At 33.3% G+C, this 10,585-nt stretch overlaps 1 pseudogene across 1 annotated transcript; it reads left to right on the top strand.

Annotated features, from left to right (window-relative positions):
- The first annotated feature begins 7,686 nt into the window (after positions 1–7,686).
- On the top strand, positions 7,687–9,931 carry LOC143573436 (uncharacterized; annotated as a pseudogene). The gene is made up of 7 exons (XR_013142429.1): positions 7,687–7,729; positions 7,806–7,818; positions 8,844–8,882; positions 8,983–9,131; positions 9,320–9,394; positions 9,484–9,769; positions 9,830–9,931. The product of XR_013142429.1 is annotated as an uncharacterized LOC143573436 (transcript).
- Positions 9,932–10,585: the final 654 nt, after the last annotated feature.

The raw sequence follows: 10,585 nt of genomic DNA, 5'->3' as shown, positions 1-10,585 counted from the left end.
TGATTTCCGTTCCTCCAGTTTGAGTTTTGATTGCTTCTCCATCCCGAATTATAGGAATTAGTATTATTATTTTGGTTTCGTTTTGGATAGCTTACAAAGTCAACAACCTCTTCCTGAAAATCTACAGGGCACTGATTCGTATCATGACCGCCTCAACAAATCTAGCAAAGCTGACTCTTCACCTGTAGGTCTTTAACCATCTTCGTTAATGCCTCAACCTATGCCGTAAGTGTGGTGTTCATATCGACCGAATGTATGCCACATGATATAGAGTCGATGTTCTTGGTACTCTTAGTGGGTGGTCGCTGATATCCATTCATGGCTTATGTCACACCCCAACCTACGGCGGAAATGCCGGGGCGCGAACTGATTGGCACAGCTCTCAAGGTACTATCATGCAATATTTATATGACAATATCTATTAATTTTATTCAATTTCCAAATAAATCAAATACAAAATACAAATCATTAAACAAACAATAAACACAAATTTAATTCTTGATTTTATCGTTTCTAACATAATTCTTCACTAAATCTTCACAAAGTCTTGCAACTAATTCAAGCGATAACCTGCATATGCGTATAAAATAAAATTTTGTCAACAACACATGTTGAGTGAGCAACACACCAGTTTAGTTGTACATATAGTATATATAACAAAAATACGTAGTTGCAACAAGTCATATGAGAATAACAAAATAACCAAATGAGCAAGTACAACTGAGATGTCGAGAAGCACAAAGGCTAACGACTGGCGTATGATCATACTAAACTAAGATTATGTTGGACCTCTCCGAATGCGAAAGCATACAAAGCAAATAAGCACATAAACAAGTAAGGTATAAGTTGTTAACACATAAGACAAAGTTGCAGTTTTAAGTATAAGTATATAATGAGAAATATATTTACGCATATGTCCCCAAAACATTGAAAGCGGTAAAATAGGGAAATGTGGTACTCACCTTAGCAGTTAAGCAAGAGATGAACAAACGCGGTAAGAACGGTAGTAATTAAAAGTCACACTCTACGGAAGTTACCAACGAGAAATCCTAAGTAACAATAGTTGCGGAATAAGTATGAATTGAATAAGGAGTCTAAAACTAAAATAGAGGTTCGGGATTCGATATTGAGCGAAATCTTACAAAAGCTATTTATTATAAATTTTATTACTTTGAAATACAACTTTTATTTATCAAGCTTTTAATTATATAAAATACATAAAGATACTTAATCACATGTTTATAATTATTTCATAGTTTATATAAAGTGATTCGTTTTAAATATTTATTTTAAACTAATAATACGTTTTACTATATTGTTATTATCATTAAAGATATCTTTTAAATAATAAATGATAGATAATAACAATATCGTTTATATAAAATATACTCTTTTATAAAATACTTGACCAAATAATTATGTAAAATCATAAGGTAAAATATATATATTTTAAATAAATAAAACCTTTTAAAATTTTAACATTAATAAATCCAAATATCTATATATATACATATATATATGGTTTTAATTGAAGTTCGGAAAAATGGCCGGCTTATATGTCGGTTTTAGTAAAATATAGATTAGTTAATATTAGCTATATGTATAATTTAGAAAACCTTTTGATCCATTAAACAATTAAAAAAACACACACACAAATATAAGAAAAACTGCCATGGCCAGGACTCGAACCCGCACCATGGCCGGCTCAGAGTATTAACCTCACCACAGCCAATCAACTGCACTAGTGCGTCTGATGTTAATATCATGATAACAACTGTTTAAAACCACCCAGCCCTGCACCCATCTAATTTTTTGAACCCTAGGATTCATAATCGCGTAATCCGTCACGAATTGATTCGATTAACGTTAGGGTAAATTTGAGGATCAAACGGCGAGTTTATTACATAAAACTATTACCTTAACTGATGATCATAAGAAGGTTAATTGGATCTTGGAAGCGACGACACGAACTGATCCTAGACGGGATATGTAGAGGATGTTATAATCAAATTATACTTAGGGTTCTTGATTTCGATGAGCAGAGGGTTGCGTGGGTATAATTAATTGAAATATTATAGATGATTAAAGCATAAACAAATTTCTAGGTTAAGGCTGGTTTATGATAATATGCTAATACGTATCAATAATGATATTATTTCCTAATACATAGAGTCGACAGACCGATCACAGTAAGAATAACGCGTAGCTTGATTTGATTTCCAAAAATAATGACGAGAATTGAGGATCAAGAAAACCCAATTGGATTGGATTATGAATTAGGGTTTGGATTTGGGAATTGAATATGGGTTATCCAGATTATGAAAATGGGTTATAACATAATTGCAGTTTAGTCCCCTGGGGTTTAAGGTGGAAACAAACTTGGGTAAGAGTTTAAGTTTAGGCTGAATTTGCATATAAATCAAAGTAGTTATATTAATATTAATTAAATATGATAAGTAATATTAATAAAATAATATTAACTTGAATATCGCGATACATTTATCGATAAAATTTCCCGAACGTAAAACGAGTCGGGTCAATGAATAAAATATATTTTGGAAAACCGAGTTGTTACAGCTTACCCATTGAACAAGTCTATGCACTCATCGGTATCCTTCATCATCAGCAAGTTACCTCCTGCAGCTGTGTCAAGAATGCTTTGTGTCGCGTATGTCACCCCATTATAGAACTTCTCAACAACTGCCCAATATTTGAAACCGTGGTTCGGACATAAAGCTAGTAGATTTTTGAGTCGCTCCCTTGCCTCGTAGAACGTCTCGATTTCCTCCATCTGAAAGGAATGGATTTGATTTTGCCAAAGAGCGGTTTTAGCCGGAGGATCATATATTTCGAGAAATTGGGTTTGCATGGCGGTCCAAGTAGCTATGGACCCCTGTGGAAGGGATTCAAGCCACATACTAGCATGGTCAGCGAGTGAGATTGGAAAAACGCGGAGTTTAATAGCATCTTCAGAACCACTGCTGAGGTTAAATATGTCACAGATATGAGCAATGCGAGTGAGATGAGAGTGCGGGTTTTCGTGTATCAACCCATGAAATTGTGCAGAGTGTAAATAGTGTTAGAATATTAGAAGGAATCTGCCAATTAGTGTTTACCACGATGGTTAGTTGAGCGATGCCGGATCTCGCGCCAGCATTGGCCGGACGGGCAGGTCTGAAACTGTTCTCCTCGGAGGTGGTAGTGGTGCGTCACCCATCTCTACTTCTTTTGGATGTGCTTTTATTAAACTCACATTCGTGTTCGGGAAAAGGTTTTAACTCAGATGGTCCCCGTGAACGTCAGTGTGGCATGCACTAGTGGGATAAACAATTGTAAGCTCAAATAAAAAGGCAAATAACTATTTTTCAAATAGCACGTAGCGCCCTTAACTAAAAGAAAATAAACAAATTGAAACTAATTAAGCTAAACTAATCTAAACTAGAATACGAAAATACACAAGCAAGTTCCCAACTCGGGTCATTCTCTAATCGCGTCAAACCATGTCCCCAACAACGACGCCAAAAACTTGATGTGCGAAAACGTAATTATGAAAATTATGACTCGCAACTAAGCTTAAAATTTAAACGAATTAACCTATCAAAACTTCACACAACCGATAAGTGTACCGATCATACGTAGTAAAGACCAAGGAAGTCCGAGTATCGAACACAAAGACACGTGAAAGCGATTTATTACTAAACCCTAACTAAGACTTACATAAGCATAATATTTTAATTGATTTTATTTTTTTTACATTTTTAACTAATTTGACTAATTAAATTAACTTAACTTACTTAACGAAACTATCTGGAAACTTAACGATAATAAGAAAACGAACCACCTAGGTAAGATGAATTAACGGTTATGAGATGGGTCAGGTGCAAAAAAGTGTTTGAAACCGGATTCTAAAGATGAACTAAGGTGGATGAGATCAAGGTAACTGGTCCCCACAGTCCGTTTTACCAGAAAACCATAACGGCGTCTTTTAGCTTTTAATTCATAGTTGTTTAATAACGTACCCTAATGATTTATTTCTTGGTCCGTATCAAAATCAAAATCCTCACTAAGGCTCTAGCTAATTACAAACCTATGAAGAAAGGGGTAATTCACTAATAAGGACATGATAACTTAACTTACAAACTATTCTAGTCTCGCAACAGGTAACTAAATTAACTAAAGAAGAGAGATAAGATAACCCCTAAGGTCTTGGTCCAACTCAAATAGGATGATCCTAGTGACCTAAATGACTCAAGAAACACAAACCCTAATGGCACACATCTACCACAATCAATCGACACACTCAGTATTAACCGAACTAGCAATTAACAACTACAAGAATCAAATTCATGCAACAATCAACTACCAGGGCTAATGCAACCTAAAATACATATAATGGAAGCAAGGTTCATGGAATATTTTCAAAAATTATGAACTTTACAATAACTAAACAATTAAACACAAGATTAACACCCAAAAACTAATTAATCAACCGTTAAACATCAAACCTAAGCGATTCAAACAAGTTTAGCCAAGCAATATGAATGAACAACAGTTAATAATGATAAACAAGCTCAAAGTATCCATTACGAACTAATTAGAACTTGTTTTAATGTCTAAAACACAAAACCGAACTTGAAAACGTTAAAACAACTAAAATATCGGACGGAAAAGAATATGAACTAACCAGCAGCTACTCCCCTTCGTTAACTCCTTTGGAATAGGTGTGAGATAGCTGGAATGATATTATATTCATTTAGGGTTAACGCTCCATTTATAGATCATTTAAACTTGCTTAACAAGCCAAAACATGAACCAAAAACAAATTCATAAGGCCAAATAAGACAAAATAGACGGCATGTTGAAATCTAAACATTCTTGGGAAGCTAGGGCGTTGCGTAGCACAGCCATATAGGCCTCCCTTGGTCGCATGGTGCGGCCAAGGCTAATTCCTGATTTTTCGACTTTTACTCGCTTAACTTCGTACATGTTCAACGGCTTCAGATTTGATCTTCGTTAAGCCTCGTTTCCTCTTCTTTGGACTCGTTTTCCATGCTCTTCAACCATGATACCTACATTGATCGAGAATATGTAACTTTATGTACGAAACGGTTGATAATCGTTAAAGTTCAAACGTAAAATACATGTAAAATGGGATAAAAACCCTGTGTTATGCAACACATCAAGCTATTAGACTGCTATAAGTCAAGAAGATAACACCCTTATACAACTCTCAATTTTTCTTAATGCAGTTTCAAAGGTTTTTATTTATATTATACTAGTTTGAGGCCCATGTATTACACGGGAAATTGATGTAAATTTTAAAATTTAAACACTAAGCTAAATACAATTAGCATCACAATGATCATATATAGTTAATACAATTACAGTTAACATTAAACTACAGGAATTACTAAATACACATTACACAAATGCTTTTCAAATAAGTAAAAAATTCCTTGTACACTACGTTTGTGGTTGTAGTGGTCAATATACTTTGTTTATAAACAATCAAAATCTTTAGTCCAAGTCTGCTTGTAACTCTTAATAAAGCGACATTAAGTTATTTATGTGAGAACACGGGTTCTTTCAACTTCAAACCAACCCTAGATAATGATTGACCAAGTTTATCGTCATTACAAAACACACTGCAAAGGGAAACCAAATTCTTGAAATTTAAATGCAATTTTGTTGTCTATTGTAGTCAATGGTGTTCTATGGATCAATAGAACAATAGTTTAAAAAAGATGCATTAAGCCAATAACCATTTTAAAAGAAACTAAAACAAAATGTCACTTCTGGTATATTGTTCAACACCACTCCAATAGTACAAAACAAAAACATACATGTTGGTTATATTTTTACTTAATGAGATATTTTTAATAATATTACTAAAACAGAAATTTAATACAAACTATCGATATGTAATATAATGCTTATTAACAATAGTGTCTGCTTTAGTAACCTTCTCCATAAGTGAATCAATGATGTGAAACTTGAATACATGTAACTCACCATACAAAATCTTGATAAGGTGTAATACTTGACTTTAGAAAGAGATTTTCTTTTTTGTCATTATCCACATACTTGTATTTAGGATTGAAGTAACCAAATTTGCATATAAATTTTCTTAATATGCTTCCATAAACCATGTATCCTTGACAATTAAAGAAATATTAAAAAAAACATTATAAATGATAATATACGTGAAACTAATATATATATATAGGGGAGTGTTATTCTAAAAATAAGTAGTTTCCTAAGAAGACTAAGAATAAATCATAGTCATTGGATCATATCAATCAATGGTTGAGATTTAAAATTAGCAAAAACCGTCATAGTTTTCTAGAATTACTTTTTCAACATTATAACCGACATAGTTTCCTAGAATATTCTTTCACCATAGGTTTTAATGCCAAATGTCAAAATTCTATTGGTTCTTACCATTCCGAGGAAGCAACTTCTTTTTATTTGAACATTTATATATATATATATATATATATATATATGAAGGTTCAAATAAGAATAAGGAGTTTCCTAGGAATGGTAAGAACCAACGAAATTTTGACATTTTGCATTACAAACGATGGTGAAAGAACAATTTTAGGAAACTATGTCGGTTTTAATGATGAAAGAGTAATTCTAGAAAACTATGTCGGTTATTGGTAATTTTAAATTTCAACAATTGATTAGCGTGATCAAATGACAATGATTTATTCTTATTAAAACTACTTATTTTTCCTTTATTTATATATTTATATATATATATTACATTATAATACTTATAAACAACCTAATTCTAAAGGAGACGGCGTAATATTAACTGCCTCATTATTTCTCCGACGAGTTTCCGGTGTAATTGAATATCTCCGGCGCATTCAGGCTGTCATCAGTTATTGGCTTTAACAGTCACGTTAATTGCTCCATCAATTTCACTCTTCAATTGACGACCTCCCATCTCCTATATCCGATTAAATCACAGCCATCGTGTGTGTTCTGTACATTCCACTTTTAGGGTTTCAACTGCCGTTCGCATCACGAAAACCAGGTACGTTTATATCCTTTATTTTGATGCATGTATATAACAATTAATAATGTTACATCAGTATATAACAATTCATAATCAACGAATGACTTATGCTTTGATTTTGCTTCAGTTTGATAATAATTATTAATTTTTGTTTAATCTGCTTCATGTTGATATGTTTACTTTTGCTTCAAATTGAAGGTAATTATGGCATACTTGCTTCAAGTGGATAATAATTATAAATTATATTCTTAATTCTACCACGAATTGATGTTAATTATAAATTATTTGGAGAAAAAACATTGCACATTACATGGAATTTGTGATAATTGCTACAAATTGAATCTGATATTTAATTTTGAATTTGTGAAGGAATTAGGGATGGATTTGAGATTCATATATCATAATGCAGTCTTTTCTATTTTCCTATTTTACATTTTTATTATAATAATTTTAAGTTAGGTTTATTCAAAGCATGTTCTGGTTTTAGGGTATAAAATTATAATTACACAAACTATTAACCTTTTATTTCTTTTTCATTTTGATTGAATTGAGATTTGTGATTGTTAGATGTAGCATCTGATGATGAAGATGGAGAAGAAAAAGAATTCAAGAAAGGAGACCATGATGATGATGATTACCATGCTTGGAAGAATGCATGAATGTTGCAAGATATCACTAAACTACCTACTGCTTCTTTTGAAGGTAATTTATTTTTTCAAACACCGCCTCACATATACCCTTTAAATTCAAATAATAATGATATGTTATAAATTTACAGGCAATAAATATGGGTGTGCATAAAACCGGAAAAACAAAACCGAATTAGAAACCCACTGTTCGGTTTCGATTTTTATTAAAAACCGTAATATTGGTTTCGGTTCGGTTTTGTGTTTTGTGAGAGTGCGTAAAACCGAAATAAAAAAACGGAAACCAAAAAAACAAACCGAATTAGAAACCGACGGTTCGATTTCGATTTTTATTAAAAACCGCAATATTGGTTTTTAAAAACCGTAATATTGGTTTCGGTTCGGTTTTGTGTTTTGTGAGAGTGCGTAAAACCGAAAAACAAAACCGAAACCAAAAAAACAAACCGAATTAGAAACCGACGGTTCGGTTTCGATTTTTATTAAAAACCGCAATATTGGTTTTTATTCGGTTTTGTGTTTTGTGAGAAAGTGCATAAAACCGTAAAACGAAACCAAAATCGGAAAAACAAACCGAATTAGACTGACGAGTCAGTTTCGATTTTTATTAAAAACCGCAATATTGGTTTTGATTCGCCTCATTCTAGCGCCTAGCGAGTTCTACGACACTTGTTGATAGGAATCGTTATTCTAGGAACGTCGGAAGTCGGATTGAAAAATTTGGGGGAATTTCTGTTCCCGGGTTTGATAAACAAAAGAAAAGAATGGAGAGTGAGTTAAGGAGAGAATAGCAAGGGAGTGGAAGGGAAAATTTTATTAAACTACCGTGTTATCGAGTTCGAAGAAAATGGAAAGAAAAGTAAATATTTTTATGTGTTAATTCCTTCCAAATGTTTATAATGTGAAGGATTTGGAACAAATGAAATAAGCATAAATTTTCCTTCATTTTTCTCTTCTTTTTTTAAAAAAGAACTATGGAACACGATTGTTTCTTACATCTTTTTAAATCCTTTCTTTTCCCTCGTTAAGTGAGACTTGGGAACATATAGTGATATGAGAACCTAATTCTGTTTGCTGTTGTGAAGTTTATAAGAATGTATAGATATAATATCATTGTTGAAATTACTTTCTCTATTTTCTTGAACTGATGATTATTTTTGTACCTGTATTAGGATTCCGTGGAACGGGAAACAGGATGTTATGATAGACAGGTATTGTATCCCTGATCTTTATTTTCTAAAATTTTTGACAGTTTGTGAAGGTTCATTGATGATTAATCTCACTAATTGGTTTTTCAATTTTATTTTGTAGATTTGATGGGCGTGCTCTTCTTGATTTTATAAGAGATTCTGATTCTAGACGTTTTCGTGTCGTTGAGAAGACTGAGGAAGAAGAAGAATTAGAAGAGTTTGTTAGTTTTGAGTGTTACCGGGATTTAATTAAGCATCGACGTAGAGGATGTCGGTACTTCTTTCGGTTTGATGATCATGTTTTATATTATTAACTGTAAAAAATAATGTCATCTTAAACATCTACTGTTAGTGACAAGCGAAGAATGACATGGCAAACTCTTACGAGTCCTTGCCATAAGGTGGTATTGTTTCTTATTTCAATGCATATTTTACAAGCCATTGTTGTCTATTAACAGTTAACGATGAGGAAGGTCTACATCATGTTAACCAAGAAATGGAGGCTAAAACTGCTGCTTACTTGGACTAGACAGGTTTCTCATTCTTCTCAGAATATGATGTTTAAATAATAATCTTTATCAAGGGATAATTTCAAGTTTGGATTTCTTTTAATCTTTGGTAGGTCTCAAACAGCACAAGCTCCAGCAAACAAGGGTTCATATTCACAAGTGGGATTCTCGTATGACGGGGACGTGAAAGATGATAATCAAGATTCAGATGATGACGACGAGGATGACGATGACATGGACGAAGAGGATTTCAACAGTGACGATAGCAACGATGAAGGAATGGATATAATTGCTAAAGAATTTGGAGTGAAGAGGTATGGGTGGATGGTGTACATGGATAAAAAAGCCAAGGAAGAAGAAAGGAGACAAAAAGAAACTGTGAAGGGCGATCCTGATATTGTCATTATTTTTTTATTTAAATACTCAATTTTCTTTTATATTATTCATTTTGAACTACAGAGGAAGCTGAGTCGTAAAGAAAGAAGAAAAGCTTCTCAAATAGAAAGAGAAGAGAGAGAATCAGCACGGGTCTCTGGAAGTCGAGTGCTTACAGGTGCATGATTTGACCATAAAGTATGCACCATATAATCTAGTCAAATAGATAACCTAAATGCATGAATTGTTTTTGCAGAGAGTCTAGAAGAAGTCCAACATATGAAGCTTATTCACGTTCTAGAAGGTGATTTCTTGGATGATTTATATTTTTGAATGCAACTTATAATTAGAACATTAAAATGATGGTTAACATGCTGACTTTATCAGGTCAAGATCAAGATCGTACTCTCCATCAAATTCAAGGCGGCATGATCGTGACCGAAGTAATCCAAGGGCACCAAAAATACAATACATAACAGAATTTGGGGGCTCACCGGATGATGATGGGCCGAAGCTCGCTGGATACACCCCACCGTCTTCTCCTCCGTCCCATGTTGGTGCATTGAACCGGTCGGAGCATTTTTACTAATTATTGCATAGCTACATTCGATTCGACAGTCTGCAGCTTATCATAATAATAAGCCCATTCTTTCACCTTTTTACAGTAGTCTCTTATGTTGAAGCGGTCTCTAATGCTTCTGTTTTTCTGCAGGCCTTCATCTGGTCAAATTCTTGAAGCCTTGCATATCGATCACCTTTTTACAGTAGTCTCTTATGTTGAAGCGGTCTCTAATGCTTCTGTTTTTCTGCAGGCCTTCATCTGGTCAAATTCTTGAAGCC

The sequence above is a fragment of the Bidens hawaiensis genome, unplaced genomic scaffold, assembly GCF_021521415.1.
Source record: "Bidens hawaiensis isolate Kalapana, Puna unplaced genomic scaffold, B.hawaiensis_p1.1 tig00026425_1, whole genome shotgun sequence".
Classification (NCBI taxonomy): Eukaryota; Viridiplantae; Streptophyta; class Magnoliopsida; order Asterales; family Asteraceae; genus Bidens; species Bidens hawaiensis.
The sequence above is the reverse complement of the archived record's forward strand: the minus strand, read 5'-3'. Positions and strand labels throughout refer to the sequence as shown.